Raw genomic sequence first — 16,988 nt, 5'->3', positions numbered from 1 at the left:
CCTCGAACCCTGAGATCATCCTTCCCACCTCGTGCAGGTCCGTGAGGCGCAACGTTCCCAGCCGAACCCCGGGGGGGGGGGGGGGGGGTCCAAGAAAACCGGATATTTGTTCCTGCCGCTGTCTGCCACTCGGTCCTGGTGTGGGCCCACTCCTCCAGGCTTACCTGCTACCCGGACTCCCGTCGGACCCTGGCCTTTGAGGCAACGCTATTGGTGGCCTACCGTGGTTCCTGATGTCTCCGCATTCGTCGCCACATGCACGATCTGTGTGCGCAGAACAGGACTCCTCTGCAAGCTCAGGCTGGTCTCCTTCAACCACTGCCTGTGCCCCATCGTCCCTGGTCTTACATATCCCTGGACTTCGTAACGGGTCTCCCCCCGTCTGATAGCAACACCGCCATCCCGCCAAATTGTATCTATGATCCTATGCTATCCATTTATGTTTTTGGTATGTTACTTTTATATCTGAGTATTAACCAATGATATCAGGCCACACCTGGCCATGATTACAGATACCTGTGTATGTCCTTTGGCACTATATAAACTAGTGACCCGCAGTGTTCGTCATTATATCCTGATGAAAACGGCTCGTCTGTTGAAACATTGGATATTAGGTTATTAAATTATTGCATCTGAGCTCCTAGAGTGTGCGGCTCTCCTTTAATTTTTTTATTGTTCTACTCCGCTAGCAAGCACTTCGCCTAAATAGGTGTGCGTTTCTTTCGCCTCTAAATTAAAACCGCCATCCTGACAGTAGTGGACCAGTTTTCCAAAACCGCCCACTTCATTCCTCTCCCCAAGCTACCCTCTGCCAAAGAGATGGCCCAGCTCATGCTGCAGCACGTCTTCGGTGGACATGGTCTCCAACCGGGGCCTTCATATCTCATGCTGTTTCTGAAAGGCACACTCATTGTGTCGTCGGCCAGCCTGTCCTCCGGGTTCCATCCTCAGTCCAACGGTCAGTCGGAGCGAGCCAATCAAGACCTGGAGACGACTCGTCGCTACCTTGTCTCCGCCAACCCCGCCAGCTGGAGCCAGCAACTCGTGTGGGTTGAATACGCCCACAACACCCTCCCCTGCTCTGCCAATGGACTCTCGCCTTTCAAGTGTTCCCTGAGGTCAGCATACCCTCAGCCCAGATGTTTGTCCACTGCTGTCGCCGCAACCTGGAAAAGAGCCCGGTCAGCTCTTCTCAAGACTACCTTGAGGTATCAACGACAATCGGACCGCCATCAGACCCCGGCACCCCAGTATCGTCTCGGGCAGAGGGTATGGCTGTCCACTCGATCTGCCCCTTTGGGTGGAGTACCGTAAACTTTCCCCCTGTTTTATTTGCCCTTTCCCCATTTCCAAGAATATTAGCCCCTCTGCTATTCGTCTTCTGTTGCCCAGTACCCTCCGTATACATCCCACTTTTCATGTGTCTAGGGTTACACCTATGTCTCACAGCCCTTCGTCTCCTGTTTCTAGGCCAACCCCTCTTCCCCGTCTCATTGACGGCCAACCGGTGTACACGGTGAGGTGCCTCCTGAAGGTTTGATTGCGGGGTAGGGGATTCCAGTACCTGGTTGACTGGGAGGGTTATGGCCCAGAGGAGGGGTGCTGGGTCCCCGCTAAGAACATCCTGGACCCAGGCCTCATCGCGGTGTTCCAATGCCGGCACCCCGGTCAACCAGGTATACACCCGGGTTAGGATGCCAGGTGGCAATCCTAGAGGGGTATGGGGGGGGGGGGGGGGGGGGGGGGGGGGTACTGTCACACCATGATCTGTTTCACCTGTCTTTGTGCTTGTCTCCACCCCTCTACATGTGTCGCCCATGTTCCCCATTATCCCTAGTGTACTTATACCTGTGTTCTCTGTTTGTCTGTTGCCAGTTTGTTTTGTTTCATCAAGCCTACTAGTATTTTTTCCCGTGCTCTTCATTCTCTAGTTTTCCAGTTCTCCCGGTTTTGACCATTCTACCTGCCCTGACCCTGAGCATGCCTGCCATTATGTACCTTGTCACACCACCCTGGATTACTGACTACTGCCTGCCCTGACCCTGAGCCAGCCTGCCGTTCTGTACCTTTCGGACTCTGCTCTGGACTGCTGACCTCTGCCAGCCCTTGACCTGTCATTGGCCTGCCCCCCTGTTTCTGTAATAACCTTTTGTTACTTCGAAACTGTCTGCATATGGGTCTTCTCCTGAGCCTTGGTAATACTGTATAGTGCACAGTCTTAATAACTGCTCTCCTAAGAGCCCTGCCTCAGGAAAAAATTCAAAGGGAGAGATACAGAATCATTGGTAAACTTAGTCAGTCCTAAAAATTCTTAACCTGATGAGGACAGAGGGCGCTGTTTTCACTTTGGGGGAAAAACGTGCCCAATTTAAACGGCCTCGTACTCAATTCTTGCTCGTACAATATGCATATTATTATTACTATTGGATAGAAAACACTCTCTAGTTTCTAAAACCGTTTGAATTTTGTCTGTGAGTAAAACAGAACTCATTTGGCAGCACACTTTCTGACCAGGAAGTGGAAAGTCTGAAAATGATGCTCCGTTCAAGGGCCTGCCTATAAATGGGCATGATACGTATGAGTATACATGCACGTCATACACCTTCCCCTAGATGTCAAGAGGAAGTGAGAGAAGAAATGAAGTGTTTATCTTGGTCTGAGGTGGAATTAATCCTCTTGGCACGACGAGTCATCCATTTCCTGTTTTCTGGAAGCGCGAAGATGGACCTGGAATTGCCTTCTGAAAAGCTGTCGTTATAGGCGACTACTATCTCCGGCTTTGATTTTATTTGATACATGTCACAATATCATCGTAAACTATGTTTTTTCAATATAGTTTTATTAGATTATTGCATGTTGCGTTGTCTGTGTGTGTTGACGATGAAAAGCTTCGCACCACTTGGCCAGTGTGCTTGCTAATTCAAGAGGGAAAAACGATGTTCTAAATCCAAACAACGACTGTTCTGGACAAAGGACCCCTTGTCCAACATTCTGATGGAAGATCACCAAAAGTAGGACCCATTTTGTGATGCTATTTCATATATCTGTCGAACTGTGTACTAGTAGTTTTGCGCCCAGATTTTGGCCACTCTCTCGCTATAACATAAGCCTTATGTCGTAATGAAGATATTTTTAGAATTCTAACACTGCGATTGCATTAAGAACTAGTGTATCTATCATTTCCTATACAACATGTATTTTTTGTAATGTTTATGAATAGCTATTTGGTCAGAATAGGTGAGAGTCTAATAGAAATATCCGCACATTCTGGGAAAAAGAAGCTACATTAGCATAATGGATAACCACTGATTTCAGCTCTAAAAATGCACATTTTCGAACAAAACATAAGTGTATGTATAACCTGATGTTATAGGACTGTCATCTGAGGAAGGTTTATGAAGGTTAGTGAAAATTAATATCTTTTGCTGGTTTATTCGCTAATGCTAACGTGCCTATTGCTATCGCTAACGTGCCTTGATGAATGAATGCGGTTGTGTGGTAGGCTATTGTAGTAAGCTAATATAATGCTATATTGTGTTTTCGCTGCAAAACACTTTAAAAAAATCGGAAATATTGGCTGGATTCACAAGATGCTTGTCTTTCATTTGCTGTACACGATGCATTTTTCAGAAATGTTTTATGATGAGTATTTAGGTATTCCACATTGGTCTCTATAATTACTCTGGCTGCTTCGGTGCTATTTTTGACGGTAGCTATGATGGTAGCTGCAATGTAAAACTGATTTATACCTCAAATATGCACATTTTTCAAACAAAACATAGATTTATTGTATAACATGTTATAAGACTGTCATCTGATGAAGTTGTTTCTTAGTTAGTTTGGTTGGTTCTTGGTTAGTTAGGTGGGCTTTGTGCATGCTACCTGTGCTGTGAAAAATGTCTGTCCTTTAAATTTGGTGGTGAGCTAACATAAATATACGTGCTATTTTCGCTGTAAAACATTTTAAAAATCGGACATGTTGGCTGGATTCACAAGATGTGTACCTTTCATTTGCTGTATTGGACTTGTTAATGTGTGAAAGTTAAATATTTCTAAAAAATATATTTTGAATTTCGCGCTCTGCATTTTCAGTGGAATGTGGGAGGAGTTCCGCTGGCGGAACGCTGGAGCGGTAAAGGTTAATCTCATCTTGGGCAGGAAGTCTTGATGAAACCATGTGTATACAGAATCATACTTCAGACACATTAGATGATACAATGTCCCCTTTAGCAGAATAGGCACCTACTAAAGTAAACAATCCCAGAGCACCTTTCATGTAATCTTATCATTTTGACTTGTTGTATTAATAACTAATTTCCTGTACTGACTCTCCCTGTGACATCAACTAGACAAAATATGAAACCTGTTGTTTAACAAATCTACTATGTCCTTCAAAAAGTTGGCGCTGGCTTATCAGCTCAATATTTGGTACTAAAAACATTTACTTGGATCTAATTCAATTTTGGACACAGTTCCACATAATGCAAACATTTAATTGTTTTCGATGACATTACTTTCTTACTTAAAATCACTGGTGTTACCCAAACTATAGAATTGAGTAATAATGATTGGAAATTGTCAAAACGTCTCTTTTTTTCCAATTATTCATACCTCTGTCCTAAATGTCCCATACAGCCTGTTTGAGTTCAGTGAGTAGCAATTTTCACTTGCGGGTTATCCATTTGTCCACAGGAAGCTTATCTCTAACCTAAACACCAGATGGCAGCCTCTAATATAATGTCCCAAGACTCAATCCCTCTGTTCGTAATTTACTTCTTCAAACTACTAAGATACTGCATTATTAGAATGCTATCTGAAAGCCACTAATATTACCATTCACTTTGTTACTTTCACTAGTCTCATATCTTTTTCCTTCAACTAGGACTGTCTCTTCCCAATAGGAAGACCCTCTCAATCACTACGGCTAATAAACACGGATCACTCTCAAACAATGTTCTGCTTTTACCCCTATTGTAAGGTCTAAAAACAAAACCAACATGATAACTTTCTCCTTATTAGAAGGCATTGTTTTCATTTTAGTCTTCCCTAACAATGTTAGTCTTCATATTTATGACCAATTTCTGTTGGATATTCAATTTCTGCTTCACACTTATTAAATGTATATTATTTAAGGATTAACATGTAATGTGCCAAATTTATAAAATAGATTTGCCAATTCAGAAGGGAAGAGATCAACTTTCTTGGATCAACATGTATTATAACTGGGCTGGCACTGTCTATCAGTCCACTGTAGATGGAGTGCTCTGTCCATAATAAGTCTGGCACCTGAGGATAGACTAGGAAACAGCCAGTTTCTGACTGCGTCTCGGAGAGTGCTTACATTTTGCCTACTCACAAATGGTTTCATCATTTGGGATATCAACGAAAACTCCATCAGGAGTGCAATACATTGTAGCCTTAAGTGTAGTTAACAAGTCTCTACACGTACAACATTAATTGGTTCAATTTAATAAGGCATGGGTTGTGTTTCAAAATGTATTACCGGGGTGGAAGAACTCATAAGCGTTTATCGTTTTACTGGTTAGTGGTTAGTCAAGTTCTGTAACTCTAGAAAAAGTGGACATGCGCGAATCTTTGTCTGAGACTTTATTTCCTAGACCTTTTGAGAGTCATACAATGTTTTCGCTCTTGTCTTCTCTATAAGACTATCTCTAGCTTTCTTCCACATCATATGTATCTTCAACAGTTCCTCTATAGTCTCTACAGTCCCTGAGCATCTATAGACCCTATAGTATCTATAGTCCCTAAAGTCTCCCTCTATAGCATCTATAGTTCCCCAGCATTTATAGTCTCAATAGTTTATATAGTCAAAAATGCTATAGTCTCTATAGTCTTGGCACCTCCCATACATATAGAACATATCATGCTATTTTTATAAAATACACTGCTCAAAAAAATAAAGGGAACACTTAAACAACACAATGTAACTCCAAGTCAATCACACTTCTGTGAAATCAAACTGTCCACTTAGGAAGCAACACTGATTGACAATAAATTTCACATGTTGTTGTGCAAATGGAATAGACAAAAGGTGGAAATTATAGGCAATTAGCAAGACACCCCCCAAAACAGGAGTGATTCTGCAGGTGGTGACCACAGACCACTTCTCAGTTCCTATGCTTCCTGGCTGATGTTTTGGTCACTTTGAATGCTGGCGGTGCTCTTACTCTAGTGGTAGCATGAGACGGAGTCTACAACCCACACAAGTGGCTCAGGTAGTGCAGTTCATCCACGATGGCACATCAATGCGAACTGTGGCAAAAAGGTTTGCTGTGTCTGTCAGCGTAGTGTCCAGAGCATGCAGGCGCTACCAGGAGACAGGCCAGTACATCAGGAGACGTGGAGGAGACCGTAGGAGGGCAACAACCCAGCAGCAGGACTGCTACCTCCGCCTTTGTGCAAGGAGGTGCACTGCCAGCGCCCTGCAAAATGACCTCCAGCAGGCCACAAATGTGCATGTGTCTGCATATGGTCTCACAAGGGGTCTGAGGATTTCATCTCGGTATCTAATGGCAGTCAGGCTACCTCTGGCGAGCACATGGAGGGCTGTGCGGCCCCACAAAGAAATGCCACCCCACACCATGACTGACCCATCGCCAAACCGGTCATGCTGGAGGATGTTGCAGGCAGCAGAACGTTCTCCACGGCGTCTCCAGACTCTGTCACATGTGCTCGTGCTCAGTATGAACCTGCTTTCATCTGTGAAGAGCACAGGGCGCCAGTGGCGAATTTGCCAATCTTGGTGTTCTCTGGCAAATGCCAAACGTCCTGCACGGTGTTGGGCTGTAAGCACAACCCCTACCTGTGGACGTCGGGCCCTCATACCACCCTCATGGAGTCTGTTTCTGACCGTTTGAGCAGACACATGGAGGAACTTCTCCAGCTCCTGGTTGGCCCACTCCGTTTGACCATTCTACTGTGGGTGGATCCCCGAGGAGAGACTCAGCGACGCACCCAACAGGGAGCAGAAGGCTTTCCAATACCATGCGACGAACTGGGGCCCACAATCTGAGACAATGTCCTGGGGAAGTTTGTGTAGTCGAAAGACTTGGGTAATCATGAGATCAGCAGGCTTCCTTTGCTGAGGGTAACTTGGGTAAGGCGATGACATGGGCAGCCTTGGAAAACCGATCGACAAACACCAGGATAGTGGTAAGCCCTTGGGATGGGGGTAACCCTGTGATAAAGTCTATGGACAGGTGGTACCAGGGCCGGCTGGGTTGCTCCACCCTCTGACCATCCCCGGTCGCTGTCGTGAGGACTTGCTTTGGGCACAGGTGGCTGTCGTGAGGACTTGCTTTGGGCACAGGTGGAGCAGAACGTAACGAAGGATCTCACATCCTCAATCATGTCGGGCCACCAGAATTTCTGCCTCAGGAACTCCAGTGTCCGATTAACCCCTGCATGCACAGTTAATTTAGAAGAGTGTCCTCAGGAACTCAGGAACGGGCTGATTGCGAAATATGAAGTCTGTTAGAGGGACCCCCACCGGGGTCAGGTTTTCAGGTCTAGGCTTGTTGGACCATGGTCTCAATACTCCATATCAAGGGGGCCACAATGCGGGAGCTGGGGATGATGGGCTCAGAGTCCCTCTGCTTGTTAGAGACATTGTGTTGGCGTGACAGGACGTCTGCTTTCTAATTCTTGGATCCCGGGGGACAGGCTAGTGTGAAGTTGAACCTGTTAAAGAACAGAGCCCACCTAGCCTGGCGAGCTATCAACCTCTTAGCTTCTTGAATAGAGACCAAGTTCTTATGGTCCGTCCAGATCACGAAAGGATGAGGTGCCCCCTCTAACCAGTGTCTCCACCCCTCAAGGGCCCCCTTGAATGCCAAGAGCTCCCGGTTGCCTACATCATAGTTACATTCCGCTGGCAAGAACCCCTTGGAGAGAAAGGCACATGGGTGAAGTTTCTTGTCCCCTGTACCCTCTCTTTCCTCTGTGAAAGAGAGGGGACAGGGATCAGGATGGACGAGGATGGGTCCGGAGGTGAAACGTCCCTTGAGCTCCCTGAATCCCATGTCAGCCTCGGGGTCCAGCAAAAACTGTTCTGGGACTTGCAGGTTAGGGCCATGAGAGGTGCTGCCACCGCACCAAAGTTGCGTATAAAACCCCTGTAAAAATGGCAAAACCTGAGGAACCGTTGGACTTGTTTGAGTGAGGCGGGATGGGGCCAGTCTGACTGCCCTCACCTTTACGGGGTCCATTTGGGTGCCGGTGGTAGAGATAATGTGGCCTAGGAAAGAAACGTGGGATACACAGAACTCACACCTCTCTATCTGATGTATAGTCGACTCTGCAGGAGGCATCTCAGGACTTGGTGGACGTGTTCTGGAAGGGGCTTGGAGAAGATCAGGGTGTCGTCGAGGTAAACAAAGACGAACCGATTCAACATATCCCTAAGCGTGTCATTGACCAATGCTTGGAAGACTGCCGGTGAGTTCGATAATCTGAAGGGCATGACTAAATACTCATAGTGGCCACTCAGGGTGTTAAAGGCAGTCTTCCATTCATCTCCCTCCCTGATTCTCACCAGATTGTAAGCGTTGCGGAGGTCCAGTTGGTGAAGAATTGGGCCCCATCGGCCAACTCCAAAGCGGCGGACATCAGGGGTGGAAACTGTGAAGCAACACAAACATAGGCACATACACACATGCACACACACACGGATTTAGTACTGTAGATATGTGGTAGTGGTGGAGTAGGAGTCTGAGTGCACACAGTGTGTTGTGAACTCTGTGAATGTATTGTAATGATTTTAAAATTGCATAAATTGCCTTAATTTTGCTGGACCCCAGGAAGAGTAGCTGCTGCCTTGGGGATCCATAATAAATACAAATGCTGGGCTTGGGGGGCTGGGGTGCCCCGGAAACCGGGATAGTGTCAAAAAGGTTCTGTCCCACACGTTCTCAGATGCGGTTGTCAATCCTGAAGGGCAGCGTTATCAGGGACTCGAGGTCATCTCCCAGTTTCCGAGCGCCCAGTTCATCCTTGATGGAGTTAGACAGACCCTGGTGTAAATCCGTAACCAGTGCCTCATTATTCAACCCACTCTCGGCTGGCGAGGGTGAGGAACTCAATGGCGAAGTCAACAACTGGTCTGAACAGTTGAACAGTCGGCTTGCCGCTTCTCGTCCACCGACTGGGTGGTTGAAGATTCATTGCAGCTTGGCAGTGAAGGCTAAAATCGAGTTGCAGGATGGTGGCTGCTGTTCCCACATCACCATTGCCCACGTCAGGGCCTTGCCCCAGAGTAGAGAGATGATGTAGGCGATCTTGGCCCGATCGGCGTGGAACGAGGAGGACTGTAGCTCGAACACCAGAGAGTACTGTGTGAGGAATCAGTGGTTAAGGAAAAACATAATACTTTACTGACAAAACGGTAGTCGCAGGATCACATTACACTTCAAATACTAAAACAAAACACAGGGCTCAACCTCACTCACAAAACAACCACACACGGTAAACATTTCAAGCTTCTGCAAAGGACAACAGAAAACACACCTCTTTTAACAGGGAAATCATAACGAGTAAATAGGACACACCTGAGTGTCGTTAATGTCTCTAGGACGGTCTCTGCCGCCCTCTGGTGACAGGTGGAACCATGACATCTAGGGTGTAATCATTAGTCCAACAGTTGCAAACAATAGTTTCTATTGGACAAATTCAGGTATGTTTATCCCCGTTCTGGTCCATTTGCTTCCGTTTAAGAAACGTTTTTCAACAGAATCGGCGGAATAAATATACCCCTGATCACACACAAACACAGTTCACTTTCATAGCAGCCTGATCGCTGTATAATTCCTTCTCACATCTACGCACTCTCCTCCTCTCACCTTTTCCCTTCACGTGTGGACTTCAGTACACAACACATCAGCTGTCTGTGACCAGGCAAAAAAAAAAATCCAAGCCGAACCTTCATATTATAAAGCTCTAATCTCTACACACAGCCTACATCATTGTCACCATATTAGCTAACCTCAAGTCAACAACATAGCTATTGGAACTAACGCGTTAGTAAACCTGCTACAATCATGCAGTACAGTGTACAGTTAGGAAGCAGTTTAGCAGTACCACCAGCGGGCCCGGATGGCAATACATTTATAAAACACTAAGCTTACCTTGACTTGGAAGATTTCCAGTGTTGGATAGCCCGAGCAGGCTTGGTAAGATAATATCCCTCTGTTTGAGCCGGGTGTTTGAGTATGCTAAACTTGGTGGCTGCATTCGCTATCTAAGTAAGTGAAAGTGAAAGGAAAAATATATATGAAATATAGATAGCACTCTCTCTCTCCCTCTCTTGCTTCTCCTTCCTTTTTGATAAAAAAATATTTGCTCAAAACTGTTCAACTATTGTCTTTCTCTTTGAGTCAACTACTCAACACATTTTATGCACTGCAGTGCTAGCTAGCTGTAGTTTATGCTTTCAGTACTACATTCAAATCAAATCAAATCAAATTGTATTTGTCACATACACATGGTTAGCAGATGTTAATGCGAGTGTAGCGAAATGCTTGTGCTTCTAGTTCCGACAATGCAGTAATAACCAACGAGTAATCTAACCTAACAATTCCACAACTACTATCTTATACACACAAGTGTAAAGGGATAAAGAATATGTACATAAAGATATATGAATGAGTGATGGAACAGAACGGAATAGGCAAGATGCAGTAGATGGTATCGAGTACAGTATATACATATGAGATGAGTAATGTAGGGTATGTAAACATAAAAGTGCACAGTTTAAAGTGGTTAGTGATACATGTATTACATAAAGATGGCAAGATGCAGTAGATTATATAGAGTACAGTATATACATATACATTATATTAAGTGGCATTGTTTAAAGTGGTTAGAGATACATTTTTGATCAATTTCCATCAATTTCCATTATTAAAGTGAGCTGGAGTTGAGTCAGTATGTTGGCAGCAGCCACTTGATGTTAGTGGTGGCTGTTTAACAGTCTGATGGCCTTGAGATAGAAGCTGTTTTTCAGTCTCTCGGTCCCTGCTTTGATGCACCTGTACTGACCTCGCATTCATTCTCTGATCCTTTGATTGGGTGGGCAACATGTCAGTTCAGGCTGCAAGAGCTCTGATAGGTTGGAGGACGTCCTCTGGAGGTTGTCATAATTACTGTGCAGTCTATGGAAGGGAGTGAGAACCACAAGCCTCCTAGGTTTTGTATTGTTGTTTATGTACCCAGAGGAGGACGGACACTAGCTGTGCTTGGAAGAGCACCTTTGGATATACTTCCCAATCCATTTGACGATGATCCTGGCTCAGTTGGCATGCCGGTAAGTGAAATTGAACAGCGGATCGGGCTGTCATGTGACCGAATGCTGCAGACAACACATTCACGGGTCACTACGGAGGAGTTTTGGTTCCTGACTCAAAGGGAATACCCTGCCGTCTCCCTCTGAGAATTAATGCCGTGTTCAAAACAACTGGGAACTCTGAAATCTCCGACTTACAACTTCAGTGCGTTCAAGATAACTGGGAACTCTGAAAAAAAATGAGCTCAGACTGGAAAAAAATATTTTGAACGGGCATCTAACTGGTAATTCCAACTTGGGAACTCTAGCCTCTTTCTAGAGTTCCAACTTTCCGACCAAAAGATCATTGATGTCATGATTTGACCTCATATTTTTCAGAGTTCCCAGTTGTCGTAAAAGCATCATTCAACACAAGGCTACCCTTCGCCAGCTCAAATCTGTGTGAAGCTGGAGTTAGTGCTCTCATCTGCATTAAAACCAAATATCGATCTAGGTTGCATTTGACAGCAGAGATGATGTGCACACTGTTGACCACGCTCCCTGACTTTGAGAAGCTCTAATGTGACATGCATCAAGCACACCCATCTCATTAGTGGTGGTGAGGTAAGAGACATGTCAGACTCATTTGCAATTGACTGTCACAGCACCACATTAAAAGAATGTGCTGGCGAGTTGAAAAGACAAATCAGAAATATATATTTGAAGAAAAAAAATGTAAACTAGGTAAGTCAGTTAAGAACAAATTCTTATTTACAATGACGGCCTACACCGGCAAAAACCCAGACGACGCTGGGCAAATTGTGCGCAGCCCTATGGGACTCCCAATCACAGCCAGTTGTGATACAGCCTGGATTTGAACCAGGGTGATGCCTCAGGAACTGAGATGCAGTGCCTTAGACCACTGCGCCACTCGGGAATCTAAATACTGTTAGAATGTTTTTCAATTGACTGCCAAAGCCCCAAATAAAAAAAAGTTAACATGGGCGTTTAATTACATATTTTTTTAACATGGTTGGGGGTCGCAAGAATTTTCCAATATCGAAATCTGGTCATGGGCCAAATAAGTTTGGGAACTCCTGGGTGTAGAGTATTGTCAGAGTTGTGTGTATAGGTGGCAGGGAAGTCAGACGCAGAAGAGTCAAACGGAGTGTAAAATGGAGTCTTTTAATGAAAGTCCAAATACATGCTCCATAACACTAAATAAGAAACGAATAAAACAAATATGGGTACGAAGACCCGTCGCGCACCTTTACACATAAAAACAATACTAACAATAAACAATCTCTGACAAAGACATGAGGGGAAACAGAGGGTTAAATACACAAGAGAATAATGGATGGGATTGAAAACAGGTGTGTGGGAAGACAAGACAAAACCAATGGAAAATGAAAAATGGATCGATGATGGCTAGAAGACCGGTGACGTCGACCGCCGAACACCGCCCGAACAAGGAGAGGCAATGACTTCGGCAGAAGTCGTGACAATAACCCCCCCCCCGACGCGCGGCTCCAGCAGCGCGTCGACAACGGCCTCGGGGACGACCCGGAGGGCGAGGTGCAGGGCGATCCGGATGGAGGCGGTGAAATTCTTTTAACATGGAAGGATCTAAAACGTCCTCCACCGGAACCCAGCATCTCTCCTCCGGCCCGTACCCCTCCCAGTCCACGAGGTACTGAAGGCCCCTCGCCCGATGTCTCGAATTCAAAATAGATTGAATAGAGTACACCTGGACCCCCTCGATGTCAAGAGGAGGTGGAGGAACTTCACGCACTTCAGCCTCCTGGAGCGGGCCAGCCACCACCGGCCTGAGGAGAGACACATGGAACAAGGGGTTAATACGGTAATTAGTGGGCAGTTGTACCCTATAACATACCTCGTTCACTCTCCTCAGGACTTTAAACGGCCCCACAAACCGCGGGCCCAGCTTCCGACAGAGCAGGCGGAGGGGCAGGTTTCGGGTCGAGAGCCAGACCCTGTCCCCTGGTGCGAACACCGGGGCCTCACTGCGGCGACGGTCTGCGCCAATTTTCTGGCGCGCTGAAGGTGGACGTGGGCTGCCTCCCAGGTTTCCTCAGCGCGCCGAAACCAATTGTCCACCGCAGGAGCCTCAGTCTGGCTCTGATGCCAAGGAGCCAGAACCGGCTGATACCCTAATACACATTGAAAAGGAGTGAGGTTAGTGGAGGAGTGACGTAGCGAGTTCTGGGCCATCTCTGCCCAGGGCACGAACTTCGCCCACTCCCCCGGCCGGTCCTGGCAATAGGACCGCAAAAACCTGCCCACATCCTGGTTAACTCTCTCCACCTGCCCATTACTCTCGGGGTGAAAACCTGAGGTAAGACTAACCGAGATCCCCAGACGTTCCATGAAGGCCTTCCAGACCCTTGATGTGAACTGGGGACCCCGATCAGACACTATATCCTCAGGCACCCCATAGTGCCGGAAAACGTGTGTAAACAGGGCCTCTGCAGTTTGTAAGGCCGTAGGGAGACCGGGCAAAGGGAGGAGACGACAGGACTTCGAAAACCGATCCACAACGACCAGGATCGTGGCGTAACCCTGTGAAGGTGGAAGATCAGTCAAAAAATCCACCGACAGGTGCGACCATGGCCGTTGAGGAACGGGTAAAGGTTGAAGCTTACCTCTGGGCAGATGTCTAGGAGCCTTGCACTGGGCGCACACCGAGCAGGAGGAAACATAAATCCTCACGTCCTTGGCTAAAGTGGGCCACCAGTACCTCCATCAAGACAGCGCATCGTCCGACCTATCCCTGGATGACTAGAGGAGGGTGACGTGTGAGCCCATTAGATCAATCAGTCGCGGACAGCAGACGGAACGTACAGACGACCAGCTGGACACTCAGGAGGAGAGGGCTCTGCACGTGACACCCGCTCAATGTCCGCGTCCAGCTCCCACACTACTGGCGCCACCAAACACGAAGTTGGGAGTATGGGAGTGGGATCCATGGACCGCTCCTCTGTGTCATACAGCCGAGACAATGCGTCTGCCTTGACGTTCTGGGAGCCTGGTCTGTAGGATAGGGTGAAAACAAAAACGAGTGAAAAACATGGCCCACCTTGCCTGGCGAGGATTCATTCTCTTCGCCTGCCGAATGTACTCCAGATTGCGGTGGTCAGTCCAGATGAGAAAAGGGTGAGAAAAGGGCCCCCTCAAGCCAATGCCTCCACGCCTTCAAGGCCTGTACGACAGCTAACAGCTCCCGGTCCCCCACATCATAGTTTCGCTCCGCCCAGCTGAGCTTCTTCGAAAAGAAAGCACAGGGGCGAAGCTTCAGTGGCACACCCGAACGCTGAGAGAGCACTGCTCCTATCCCAGCTTCGGATGCGTCCACCTCCACTATGAATGGCAAAGAGGGATCCGGATGAGCCAACACAGGCGCCGAGGTAAACAGAGTCTTCAGGTGTCCAAAAGCCCTGTTCGCCTCAGCCGACCACTGCAAGCGCACCGGGCCCCCGTTTAGCTGTGAGGTAATGGGAGCAGCCACCTGACCAAAACCCAGGATAAACCTCCGGTTTAGCACCTTGCGCACCAGGGACACATGCTCGGCGCGTGTAGCGGAGTATATCAGAATATCATCGATATACACCACTACACCCTGCCCATGCAGGTCCCTGAAGATCTCATCTACAAATGATTGTTAGACTGATGGAGCATTCATCAATCCATATGGCATGACAAGGTACTCATAATGACCTGAGGTGGTGCTAAATGCCGTCTTCCACTCATCACCCTTCCGAATACGCACCAGATTGTACGCACTCCTGAGATCCAATTTTGTGAAGAAGCGTGCCCCGTTCATTGACTCAATTTATCAGACGTAACGGGTAACTATATTTCACTGTGATTTTATTGAGACATCGATAATCGATGCACGGGCGTAAACCACCATCCTTCTTCTTCACAAAAAAGAAACTCGAAGAGGCTGGTCAAATGGATGGCTGAATGAACCCCTAACGCAGGGATTCAGAGATATATGTATCCATAGCCACCGTCTCCGCTTGCGACAGGGGATACACGTAACTCCTGGGATATGCAGCGTCTACCAGGAGATCTATCGCACAATCCCCCGTCGATGGGGTGGTAATTGAGTCGCCTTTTTACAGAAGGCGAGAGCCAAATCGGTATATTCGGGGGGAATGCGCACGGTGGAGACCTGGTCTGGACTTTCCACCGTAGTAGCACCAACGGAAACCCCTAAACACCTACCTGAGCACTCTCGCGACCACCCTGTGAGAGCCCTCTGCGGCCAAGAAACAGTGGGGTTATGACAAGTTAACCAGGGTAGGCCTAGCACCACAGAATACGCAGGAGAATCAATAAGGAAAAGACTAATCTTCTCCTTGTGACCCTCCTGCGTTATCATACACAAAGGTGCGGTGACCTACCTGATAAACCCTGAACCTAATGGTCGACTATCTAAGGCATGAATAGGAAAAGGCATATCCACAGAAACAATAGGGATCCCTAAACTATGAGCTAGATCTTTATTAATGAAATTCCCAGCTGCGCCTGAATCTACTAGCGCCTTATACTGGGAATGCAGGGAAAAGTCCGGAAAAGTGACAGAGACAAACATAAGTGCGACAGAGGGCTCTGGATGAGAATGGTGCCTACTCACCTGGGGTGATGCCAGAGTGCCCTGCCTGCCTTCTCTATTCCCAGAGGAACCAACCCGGCACCGACCAGCAGTGTGATCTCTGCGACCATAGATGGTGCTCGAGCAGGAACCCCCTCCGGTCTCCCTGCGCACCATCCCTCCCAATTCCATAGGTTCGGGAGAGAGGGTGCGGGAGGATGGAGCAACCAGACCCCGATCTAGACGTTCACGAGTAGCCAGCATGTTGTCCAGCCTGATGGACATGTCCACCAGCTGGTCGAAGTTGAGGGTGGTGTCTCTACAGGCCAGCTCCCGACGGACGTCCTCGCGTAGTCTACAGCAGTACTGGTCGATCAGGGCCCTGTCGCTCCATCCAGCGCCGGCAGCCAAGGTTCTAAACTCTACAGCAAACTCCTGTGCACTCCTCGTCTCCTGCCTCAGATGATAGAGGCGCTCACCCGCCGCTTTGCCTTCGGATGGGTGGTCGAATACTATCAGGAAATGGCGGATGAATTCCTCAAAATGGTCCAACTCCGCATCCTCCTCTCTACACACAGCGCTGGCCCACTCCCGGGCTTTCCCGGTGAGGCATGAGACGGGGGCGCAACTCTTCTCACGGTCTGATGGTACTGGGGAGACCGTGGCCAGATACAACTTAAGTTTAAGGAGGAAACCCTGGCAGCCGGGCAGGAACTCCGTTGTATCCAATGGGTAGGGGTAAATGGATTTTGTTCGGTTCAGGAGGGGGAAAAGTGTTCAAGGAATACCCTGGTTGTGGGAGTGGAGGCGCTGGAGAAACTCCCTGTCTCTCCCAGTGGTCCATATTCTGGACAATGCGATCCATGACTGCGCTCAAACATTCAATCTCCTCCGTTTGTTCCCGGACGCGTTCCTCCATGAGCGTAGTGTCCTCTCCTGCTGACTTCCTATTTGGGTCAGAGATTCTGTCAGAGTTGTGTGTATAGGTGGCAGGGAAGTCAGACGCAGAAGAGTCAAACGGAGTGTAAAATGGAGTCTTTTAATGAAAGTCCAAATGCATGCTCCATAACACTAAATAAGAAACGAATAAAA

The sequence above is a fragment of the Salvelinus fontinalis genome, chromosome 27, assembly GCF_029448725.1.
Source record: "Salvelinus fontinalis isolate EN_2023a chromosome 27, ASM2944872v1, whole genome shotgun sequence".
NCBI classification, from domain to species: Eukaryota; Metazoa; Chordata; class Actinopteri; order Salmoniformes; family Salmonidae; genus Salvelinus; species Salvelinus fontinalis.
The sequence above is the reverse complement of the archived record's forward strand: the minus strand, read 5'-3'. Positions refer to the sequence as shown.